Below are 12,845 nucleotides of genomic sequence, written 5' to 3' on the forward strand. Positions count from 1 at the left end.
ATAGCGATGCAGGCTGTTAGGGAACCAGTGATAATTTTAGCCAAATGATGCTGGGCTTTGTAGGTTTGGATGTGATAGACTTTTATCCTAGAAAACTGGAGGACCATGAAAGACTTTTAAGAAAGTTGGTGATATGATTTGATTTCTAATTTGAAAGAATCACTCTGACCACTATATAAAGAATAAATGGGGCTAATGAGATGGCCCAGCAAATGAAACATTGATGACAGTCTATGTTAGAACCCCAGAACCCATGTGTTTTCGTTATTGTTGTATTGCTGTGAAGAGGTGCCATGAAAAAGGTAACTTGTATAAAAGAAAGAATTAGAGGGTTGCTTACAGTTTGGGAGAGTTAGTCCATGATCATCATGGTGAGAACCAAACAGGCATGAACTGGAGCTGGAGATGAGAACTTTACATCCTGATCCACAGAAAGCAGGCAGAGAGAAAGGAGAGAGAGAGAGAGAGAGAGAGAGAGAGAGAGAGAGAGAGAGAGAGAGAGAGAGAGAGAGAGAGAGAGAAACCACCTAACTTAGGCTTTTGAAATCTCAAAGCCCATCCCCAGTGACACATTACCTCTAACAAGGCCACACCTACTACAGTAAGGCCACACCTCCTAATCCTTCTAATCCTACTAAGCATTCAAATATATAAGACTATAGAGAGCCATTAATACATGTGAAGTTGTATGTGGGATAGTTATATGATATTGTGCATAGTGCATTTGAGGTTGTACATGGGATAGTTAGTTATATTGTGTTAGGTATAATTATGACCTGGTAATTGTTTTCATTTGGAAATTATAACATAAAGAGATATGATTGTATGTCAAGTTGACAAGGGATTGATTTGTGATAGCTATTCTTAGTTGTCAACTTAACTAAATCTGGAATTGACTAAATTCCAAGCAGCTGGGTACACCTGTGAGGGATTTTTATTATTTAAGTCTTTTGAAGTGGGAAGACCCACCTTAAATATGGTTCTTTTTAGGTGAGAAGATCCACCTTAAATCTAGACTACACCTTCTGGTGTCAGGCTATATGAAGGACATGGAAGAAGGAAGATCTTAGTTCTTTGCCTGCTTGCCCTCACTATTGCTGGCAAGTTCATTCCTTCACTGGCATTAGAGCCTACTTCTTCAGGATTCTGGTGTATATACCAAAGTTCAGCTAGGACATCCAGCCTCATGGAATGAACAATTTTCCATTGGCAGATAGCCATTTTTGGACTAGCTAGGCCACAGCCTATAAGCCACTGTAATAAAACCAATGTATATATTTATATGATATATATTCATAATTTTAATTTATAATTTATTTAATATAATAAATTGATATAACAATATAATTTATATACATGTACACGCACACAGAGATATACTCTCATTTTGTCAGTTCTGTTCCTCTAGAGAACCTTGCATATACACCATGTGAAGGTATAAGGAGAGAATCAACTCCATAAATTGTTCTCTGACCTCCACTCACAGATCATGGCATGCATATGTACACACACACACACACACACACACACACACACACACACACACACTCCCAAAATATTAAATTAATTTTAAAAAAAAATAATGAATGATCGATGGCAGTTTTCATCTTCCATGCTAAGCACATTTCCTTTCTCATAAATTTCTTCAAAAGTATAAAACACTGAATGTTGTCTAGCCTGTTCCAAGTCCCACAAAACTATGGAGTTTAGTTGTTCCATACACAGTAACTTCTGTCATCAAAATCTAAAGTCATTCACTTAAAAAAAAATAAATAACTGAAGAAAAGCTGAAGTAATAGCATCTGGGTCAGCTCCCATTTATAATAATTTCAAAGGGGAGGAAATATATGAAACAAAGGTCTTTCGGCATCTTGTTGATCAGCACAGGGAGAGCAACCCTTAAGAGAAGGGACACAAACAAGCCAAGTAAAGCGATCCTCTGCTTTACCTGCCAATGTTCCGGCTCTTGAGTGAAGGAGCTGAATTTAGGTGTCTGCGGGGGTCAAGGAAGCAAGAGTTCTCAGAGTAAGTGAGCAGGGAGGAGAGGAGAGCTGCATCGGAAGAGAGCCCTTGAGCTTTGTAGAGCTTCCTCTTAAGACTCCTGATAAGAAATCAGGGATGCCGGCGCTCAGGGAAATACCCAAGACTGTTGGAGAACTGGAAAACTGTCTTCAAAATTCACATTGGACTCAGGAATAGCTTATGTCCCTACAAAAGGCACTGGAGCCCTGCCATTGCATCCAATACTGGGCAAAAGGCTCTAAAGGGGATGTGTTCACTAGTAATGAAGAAAGAGTATCCATAACCTAAAAGCTGCCTGATTACACCTTAAAAAGTATGAAGGTAAGCCCCTAAACAGTAACTTTCCTTATAATTTTATTCTAAAATAAAATACAAAAAGGAATCAAAGGAAAACTTTATACAATATTTTGAGCTAAATGGGAATATAAACAAAACATCAAAGCCATTGGGATATCTCTAACACAGCTTTTACAGATAAATATACAGCTCTGATCACTAACATTGAAGTAGAATACAGTCTTAATCACCTCGGAAGAATTTTAAAAAGAATATGCAAAGAAAACTGAATCAAGAGGCTGGAGCGATGGTGTGGGGGTTAGGAGTACTTGCTGCTCTTGCAGAGGACTAAAGTTTGGTTCTCATCACCAATATTGTGTGGGTCACAATCACTTGTAACTCCAGTTCCAAGGGATCCAACACTTGCCACAAACCCCTACACGCACACACGCATGGACTTACACACACACACACACTCACACACACCACAGAGAGAGTTAAGATAAAATAACAGTAATTTAAAAAGAAAAATCGAAGTTATCAGAAGAAAGATGAAAGCAGCAACCAATGGAGCGAAAAGCATAAAGCAATAGAGTAAAAACGAGAGCTGGCTCTCTGTGCCCCTGAACAAAAGTGATTAGCACCCCACCAGACCCCTGAAGACAAAAGGTGGAAGATGCAACAAGGAGTCACAGCTGTACAGTAAATGCTGCATGCGGTGAGGAAAGGCCGTGAATTTAATGGCTATATATGTGATAAATTAGATGTAACCAATAAATTCATGGAAATGCACAAATAACAAAAATCACTCAAAAATAATTAGGTACTCCAAACAGTGCCATACCTACAAAGGATATCAAATCTGTAGCTCAAAATACTTCCACAGAAGAAGATTAAGATTTACATGTTCTTACAAGTAAATTCTACGAAACATTTAAAAGAAAATAATTCAATTCTACAAAATCTCTTCCATAACGTTGAACACACAAGAATACACTACCTAATTCATTCTGTAAGGTCAGAACATTCCTCCTACCAAAACTAAAGGAAAAAAAAGCTGTAGACTAATATTGTCCATTAAAGATACACAAAAAAAAACTTATAAAGTAGCAGCAGATTAAACCCAACAATATTTTAAAAGGAAAATGCATCATGACCAAGAGTATTTACCCTAGAATTGCAAGGCTGGTTTAAGATTTAAAAAAACAGTTAATGCACTTAACCATTTACATACAAATTAAAAACAAACAACCATAAATATAAGACCAGCCTAGGCTATACAATGAAACTCTTTCAAATATAAATTAATTTATTAATAAAACTAAAATGTGAAAATAATTGATACAGAGCAAATGTCCATCAAGTTGATGCTTTTACCTCCTAAACTGTGCTGGTCTGAGGGGGAAAATTTGCACAGAAAGCAATTATGTCCTTCTCATTTTGTTACATATAAAACATGCTTTAGGAGTGGAAGTGGTGGCTCAGTGGCCAGGCACACCAGCTGCTCTCCCAGAGGACCTGGGTTTGAATGCCAGAATCCACGTGGCAGCTCAGGACCATCTGTAACTCCTGATCCAGGGAGTCTGAGGCCCTCTTCAGGCCTCCACAGGCATCAGGCACACACATGGTGCATAGGCATACATGCTGGCAAAACACCTAGACACATAAAACAAATCCATTACAAAATCCTTTATCTTGCCACTCAATAAGTTGAAACTATCCAAATTATTAAACCATTTGTATAAATAGGACAAAGTCGGAAATAATGAAAATACATGACCGTGAAGAGATAGTGACATTATAAAGTATACTCACCTAGTTAATCTGAGTTAACCAGATCTACACATATCGATATTGGTGACTCTCAAGGGCACAGTTAAATCAAACTGAATCAGGTCAGGTTCTAAAACTATAAAACAGTAGCACACACTGTTATGAAATCTTTTTTTACCAAAAGCGAAGACAAACAGGCTAGAAAGATTCACACAAAATTTACAAGGAATATTGCCTCTGGCAAGTAAGGAACAGGATCAGTGGGGCAAAGACAGGCTTCAACCCGAAAGATTAGAAATTTATCAGTTTCACATCTGTTAATGTATATAGCGAGTACAGGGATGTTTAATAATAATATTCACTTTGGTTTTTCACAACTTCATTTTTTTTCAGAACTAGAAAAAAATGTATTTGGCATTTGAGGTCTCAAAACATCCTGGTTATAAACAGCCATAAAAAGCAACTAGAGACAGAGATAGTTAAATAGCACAAAACAGCAGAAGACAAATATGAGTCAGCTGTGGTCTCTGTAGTTACACCGATTGAATTTTGTGCTTAATCGGGGAAAGGAGCTTCCCTTCCCACATGCAAAAGTGTTCTAAAAAGCAGCATGGGTTTCCAGAAGCACTGTGCTTTTGATGGGTATGGCTTTTAAAGGCCTTTGGAGAATAACCTTTTCAAGACTAACATAACTCCTAAAACTTTCTGTGGAGATGAAGCCACCCACAAGCCAAGAAGAATGAACAGCTGAATTCCAAAAACATCGACAATTTCCAGAATTTAAAATCCTGAATAATGACAGGACACTAATGGAATTCAGGTGTTTCTGGTACATGGACTACTCCCACCGAATGTGAGGTCAAACTATAGGCCTTGTGTACATCCTACTTCACAAAAAAGTCTGTCAGATACGCCAAGCCTATAGGCTGAAGATGATGCCCCAACTTTGCGGAGAAACCTCAGGTGACTGTCCAGGCAGCTGGCTGTTTCTGTCAACTCACACATTTTTTTGGAAGCTGCTTGCATGCACTTCCTGTTTTTTTAGGTAATATTATTTCCTTCTTGGGTCTCTGAGGGAGTTGAAGAGACAGTTATGATTATAGTTAGTTGAAAATTAGATAGTTATAGTGAGTTGAAGATTAGATAGTTATAGTTAAAAATTAGATAGTTAAAGTTATAGCTTTCCTTGTTAAGAATTTCAGAAAAGAAACTTACTAAAGAGGTATAAGTGGATAAATTTGAAAGACATTATAAGATAGTTCTGTTAGTAATATAAGTTAGGATAGAAAGCGAATCAGGTACATTTTGGACTTATCAAAATAGGATAGATAACAGAATATTTTCTCTGAGTCTGTAAAATGCAAATGGACTAGACATTGTTTAGGTATTTATTGCTTGTATATATTGTATATAGTTTTTGTACTTATTGTATATAGTTTTTCTTATATTAGTTATAACTTTTTTCCTTTTTTCTTTTTATTAGAATAGAAAGGGGAAATATGGTGATATTTTAATTGTGCTGAAATGTGATTTTATTTGTATGTTAATAAATAAAGTTGCCTGGAGATCAGAGGTCAAAGCGAGCCATAAGCGAGTCAGGTGGTGGTAGCACACGCCCGTAATCCGATCACCTGGCAGGTAGAGTCTCTGTGTGGTCAAGGACACAGCCAAGCGTGGTGACATGAACCTTTAATCCCAGTACCAACCATAGAGACCTGGAGGTCTGTATAGACAAGCAGTGACAAGGAAGTCATGTGGTTAGGTTTAGAGCCAGTGAGAAGGCAGAACAGAAAGGCAATAAAAAAAAACAAAAAACAAGTCAGACAGGAAGAAGCTCTCTCTCTGGGGAAGTTAATTCTGGTGATAAGCTAAAGTTAGTTGTGGTTATTGCTCTGATCTCTTTGGCTGTTTCCTCTATAAAAATGCTCCGTGTTTCTTTTTTCCTAAGACTGTTTAGAAATTCATCTACACTTTCAGTCAAGTTGCCTCTAAGCACAACCTGAATTTCACAATTACCCTGATCCACCAGCTAAAGGAATCAGTCAATAGCCCTTGTTGCTGTCTCCCCTAGAACTTCATAAGCTGGGATGAACCAAACTGGAAGGGATCTGACAATGAAGTTCTATGTGGCACCATCCGTGGCACTCAGCGGATGGTGCACATCATTTGTACTTACTTCTGTTACTGCGACAAAAGCACTGACCAAGACCACTTAAGGGAAGATAAACATTTTGGTCCGCAGTTCAGAGTACATGGTCCATCACAGCATAAAAGGCATGGAGGTTTGGAGCAGCTTCGTATGTGGTGGTGGACACTTGTTCATCCTATCTCTGTCCCTTTGGCAGGGAGTAGGGAGGGCTGGTGAAGGAAGGGATGTTTATGAGATTAAGATCTCTAGCCGCATAGTGTCAATGAAGAGTCTGGTATGTCTGGGTCTCCAGACCCATATCTAAGCATGGAAAGTCACTCTTTTCTTTCCTCCTCCTAATAGGAAAGGTATTTCTTGAGTAAGAGATAACTGAAGTATTTTGGAGTTAAGAGGGCAGCTGTTTGCATCTTCTGTGATTGAGGGTGAGATTACCGAGAAGCAAAAAGATTATCATCAGGTGGCTGACAGCATGACTCATAGTTCTGAACCACTGTAGGCATTCAAAGCCTGGAGCCACTGAGACTGAGTCTGCCCTACCTCTAAGTCCCTTGGCCCCATAGCTCACTCCTCATGCAAGACCTTACCAGCATTGCCAACAGCCCTTGCAACTAACCCAAGGCTTCAGTCACAAAACCAGAGACAGGCAGGGAGGATTTGTCATCTTCCAAAACTCCTGGAGTTGTAGCATACTGACTTTCCTAGTTCAACATAGGCAGGCACTAGAAAATCTTCTTATTTGCTCATAGAGAGAAACTTTTAAAAATAGACTTCACAGATTAACCATAAACCAAAACCCCCTCTACTTCATCTTGAGCTCTCCCTATGATTCTTGAAGGCCTGGGACTTCTGAAATATTAGATAGCACAGTAATTGCTTGGCTCAGACTTCCTTCTCTGTGCTTTCCCATGCATGACTGTTTCGGTCCAGAGGAAGCAAAGTATGCTTTGATTTGAATTTAACGGATGCACATTTCCTAATCAATCTTCAGTGAAATAAACACAGTGGGGACAGGCACAGAGCTTGAGCTGGCCAGCTATGAAGGCTGCATCCCCATTTGCCCTTGATTTAAAACTTTTCAATACAGGAAAGCGCTAACTGGAACCACAGTCGTTAAGTGATTCCAGACATGCTTCCTAAATTTGGGGCTCCAAATACTACCAGGAAGCTTTGCCACTGAGTCTGTCAATTAATTTCTCAAGCCCAAAGGGATTTGAGGGAAGATTAAGCCATATGCTACTGATTCGTTTGCACTCAACTCCACAATATGTTGTTTGGAAAGGAAGATTTGGTAGGAGAAAGAAAGTCAGAAAAAAAAACCCTTTGAAGTGCTTCTTTAAATACTATTAAACACTTATTTGCTTCATAATAGTAGAGATTATTTTCCCAAATGTAATTCAAGCTTAATCTTCCTTAACACCTTAAACCAGAGTTAACGTCGGAAACATCTGCGCTTCAGCTGACTGTGCTCAGCACGCCTCTGGAAAGCTCAGGACAGGCAGGCATCTCTAAATTGAGGATTCTAGTAAAGGCACCAGCCTTCTGGGTGAAGGTCTAAAGGGCAGCGCTGAGAACATTACATGCACCCTCATCTACTCCATGCCTCTTTCACCAAGTTATTTTCCATTGTTTTATAATTTATTTAAAACCTGATTTGCCAATTATACTTGATCTCATATCATCTGTTTTGAAATTTTCTTGTTCTTTTTATTTTTTTAAAATCATGCAAAGGGGTTTATTGTGACTTACCATATATACACATGATGTACTTTGGCCATATTAACCTTTTATTGCACTTTCCTATCCATCCACATTTCTAATAATCTTTCATTTTCAAATCCTGTTTTCTTTGCCTTTAGAGTAAAAATTTAAGAGGAAATGTGTGACATTGACTCTCTGAAACCTTATTTCTCTTAACATCATAGCTTAGTTTCATCCCTTCTTCTGACACTGTCATGAGTTCATTTTTTTGTGTGTGTGGCTGAATAAAATTCATTGTGTGTGTGTGTGTGTGTGTGTGTGTGTCTATGTGTCTGTGTGTGATCATATTTTCATCTCTCATTGGGTTCCTAGGCTGAGTTTAGAACCTGGCTATTCTAAACAGCCTTACAACAGCATGAGTATAAGACTGTCTGTGTAGTTAAGTGGCTTTGATTTTTCCAGGCATGTACTCAGAATCCTACCAAGTTCACAATGGAAGCTGATGTCATCTGAGGTCTGCAGCTGTTGGGGGCTAGAGCACTGGGCAGCAGTTAGCATGGAGGAGAAACACATCAATATGTCCCTGTACACTACTCTTGTAGCAAGTAAGGGACTCTTACCTAGAGCTGACATAATTCACACCCATCCCCACTTCCTTCGCCTCACTTTCTGACGCATCCCCTCTATTCCCCACAATAATTCTGACCTTTCAAAGGCTTAAGAGGAACTGCTGATAGAGTGAGATTTTGTTAAGGGGAAATCTCTTGTACACCTTCATATTATAAAGCCTAGAATTCATTTTACAGATTTCCAAATTATTGTAGAGGACTCAATATGTGAAAATGGAGATCATGGCTGATTCCTATGGGTAACCCATGAGGAAAGGAGAGTTAGTGTGCCATTACAATTCTTCTAAACACGTCTTATACCTAGCCTTTAATACACTGCAACCCAGAAATACATACAATAGTGAGAGATTAAAAGGCATGTGTGGAATTCTTAGATAATCACAATGTTGTAGATACATATAGTATATGTATGTAGTATATGATTCTACTTGAATTCCCCTTAAAATAGGTGGAGTGACTAAAAGAGCAAACAAGCTCACACAGATAAGTTCCTAACTATGTACCAGCTACTTGTACAAACTACAAATTATATACAGGAGGGGAAGAACACTGAGAGGTGTAAGGCTCTTCAGCCATCAGCTTCTATAGTGGATAAAGCACGGGAAAGGGGCTGGGAACAGGAGAACCCAAAACGGTCACAGGAACTCACAATTGACCGTACATTGAAGTTCCCTGAGAACACCAGCAAACCCTAGGAGAGAATGTAAGACCCCAGGTAGCCATCTGCATACACAAAATCTGCAGGGGGTGGTCTGAAAGTACTAAACAATGAGTACTGTACTCCAAACTCATAAGACAAACCCAACCTCCCTTCTAGGCTGAAGCTCCATACTGAAGAGAAACCACTGGGAAGATGCCCAGTCAAACAGGAAAGGAATAAAGAATGTGAAGGAAAACACCCCCACTGCTAGGTAAGGAAAATCCAGGAAGAGGCAGCTGTTAGACTGCACAATGGAAAAGACGGAGCTCGAAAATGAGGAAGTCTGAGCAGCTATCTCCCAACCCTTGTCCAGCCAGGAAATCAAAATTCGCCTAGAAACTAACAACGGAAAGAAACAGGAGTAATTGTCACACACACACACACACACACACACACACACACACACACACACATACACATACACATACACACAATACTACAAACAATGCAAAACACAGGTACCGTGTGTTTACAACAGAAATCAAAACTGTGACTGAACCGTTCAAAAGGAGCTAAAAGCCTGTGGCAAACATGCTTGCCTTCACCAAGTTCCATTGACTTGTCCAATGTTGACCTGTCTCCGCATTGACCTGCAACTATTTCAACAATCACTAGTATAGTCTCTAACAACTGGATGCCACCACTCTATGGTCTCTTAGAGTCTCTTTTAAATTTCTACCTAGAAAAACACAAGGCAGACAAAAGAATTTTTTTTCCAGCCAACATCTGCAGAGCATGCCTATCTCCCAGCCTCTGAAAAACAGTTTCTCTAATGCTAGAGGATTTGGACAATTTGCTCATCGTTTATGAGCTCATAAAGGACCTCAGTGAGTTACCTCTGTTCCATGATGCTTGGAACCTCAGAAGACTTGAACACTGAAGGACCAGCATTATTATCTGGTTGATACTGACTACTGCCTGAGAGCTCAATTGGGTTTATTGGCTGGAACAACTGTCCTAACCTCTTTAAGTAGGTTGGGATGTTTTATCATCTGGTGATAGACACTTAAGGGCAAGCAGCCTAATACAAATCCAGATGGATCTCACCTGAGAGCGCCAAGAAATCATTCTACTTTTATACCCTAACCTCATAAAATGTTTGACATTTTTTTTTTGTCATTCATTCATCAGAGTAGTCACAATACTAGATTCATGGAGAGAAAGAACAGATTCTACCCCTGTGGTGATATTTTATATGTGTCCCCCAATAAAGTTTATCTGAGGATCAGAGGAAAAAGCCAGCCACAATATTAAACATAGAAGTCAGGCAATGGTAGCACACACCTTTAATCCTGTCACTCCAGAGGCAGGGATCTGTCTGGATCTCTGTGAGTTCAAGACCATACTAGGAACAGAGCCAGGCATGGCGGCACATGCCTTGAATTCCAACACTAGTTAACCATAAAGGTCTAGAGGTTTGTACAGACAGACAGGAAGTAACAGAGCTGGGCAGAAAGAGGAAGTGACATAGCTGGGTAGAGAGAGGAAGTGAAATACAAAACAGAAAAACATATAGGCATGGATACACAGAAAGTAGCTCTCTTTGGCGGAGGATCTCCAAGTGGTAAGAACATGGCTGGATTCTTTCTGCTTTTCTGATCTCTCAGCTTTACACCCCAATATCTGCTCTGGGTTTTTTATTAATAAGACCATTTAGCACTTCGTCCTACATACCCCTTGTTGGGACATGTCAAGAATGCTATGAGAATATCTGAGTTAGAATAAATATGCCAGTATGGCCACCTGCAAAAAATACAACAACAGACAGAAAAGTCTCTAATAGGACCCCTACAGAAGGAAACCAAAATAATGGAATGGAATAACTATTAAAAACTTAATTGATGGAAAATTTGCTAAAAGTGGAAAAGAAACAACTGTTCTTTTGTTAGATTACCCAATCAACCTAGAAAAATAAGTTCAGAAGGATCCAAAGCAAATTCTACAGTATTATAGGAAAATTAATAGACTGCTAAGAAAAAGCACTTATAGGCAGAGTTTTTTTGTCAGGACCACAGCTCATCTCTATCCCACCACATGGCTCCCAAATAACTACATAGAGACTTACTAATTATAAATGCACAGCCAATAGCTCAGGCTTGTTACTAACTAGCTCTTACATCTTAAATTAACCCATGTTTCTTATCTATGTTCTACCACATGGCAGTACCTTTTTTCAGCATGGCATGTTCATCTCATATTTTCTATGTGTCTAGCTGGTGATCCCACCTCCTTCTTCTCTGTATTCTCTTTTTGTCCACAAGTCCTGCCTAACCTCCTCCTACCTAGCTATTGGCCATTTTGTCCTTTATTAAACCAATGAGAACAACAAATATTCACAGTGTATAAAAAGATTGTTCCACAGCAAATAATCCTTTGGATGTGCAAGCAAACCAGCCAATAGACTTATAAAGAAAGTAAAACTAAAGATTCATCATCTCTTTGTAGTGATGGGTTACTATATTTAAGCTACAGAAGGAAAAAGAATGTTAGCCAAGAATTTTATACACAAAACAAATTGACTTTAAGTACAACACACACAGATGAACTATTATGAACAGAATTGTAGTAATATGGTTGCTTTCCTGAGGAACTGCTAAAGAGGATTTGAAAAAAAAAAGAATCCAAGAGGCTTTCACATGGGTACTTGAAAAGTGCTGGATTCACAGAAGATAAATGGATTTGAGCTTGCCTATTTTCAGAGAATTAACTATGATATGTTATACGGTAGCATATATGCAAGTTTGGTTCATTAAATCATCCCAGAATATATCCATATTTTAAGACATTATCTTAAATATTATAAATATAAACAATTTTATCCAGGGAAAGCAAGAACTGTCATGCTAATTTGAGCTATTAGTTTTAAAAATCAACTTCTGTGCTTCCTGATACACAGAGAGCATTGATGACCTCACTTTCAATTTTTATTGCTTAAGAAGAAGGTAGGAGCCTAAATGCCTGACTTGTATGTACTAAGTGAGATGTAAAGCCCAATGCTTATCTGATGGCTAGTCTTTCTAACTGACACAGCAGTCCTTCCTAGTCATCTTGAAGATGTCTAAGATAAGTCATGGAGTGAGGTCTTCATGTAATGCTGAAGCATTACAGTTGATCAACTCAAATGACAAGAAGAACTAACTGAACATGACTGAAAGACAATGATAAAATATTTACCTATTTGCAATTGACTTTCAACCAAACTTAACTATTCTTATTTGGAAAGTTCAAAGGTATTCCCCCATTTCCTCAAATTTCCTCCATTTCCTTGAATAAACCTAATATTGTCTTACAACGATGTATTTATACTTATTTTTTAAAATCTTATAAGCTGAACTGTGGACCAATAGTTGTGGAGCCCCCAAGGTACTGGTCTAGGCCCTCTGCATAGGGGAGACAGTTGTTTAGCTTGAGCTGTTTAGGGAACCCCCAGGCAGTGGGATCAGGATCCATGCCTGGTGCATGAGCCTGCTTTTTGGAGCCCAGTGCCTATGGTGGGACACCTTGTGCAGCCTTGGTGCAGGGGGAGGGGCTTGGACCTGCCTGAACTGAATGTACCAGGCTCTACTGATTCTCCAAGGGAGATCTTGCCTTGGAGGAG

Source organism: Peromyscus californicus, unplaced genomic scaffold (genome assembly GCF_007827085.1).
Source record: "Peromyscus californicus insignis strain IS unplaced genomic scaffold, ASM782708v3 Scaffold_3__1_contigs__length_106647218, whole genome shotgun sequence".
Lineage (NCBI taxonomy): Eukaryota > Metazoa > Chordata > Mammalia > Rodentia > Cricetidae > Peromyscus > Peromyscus californicus.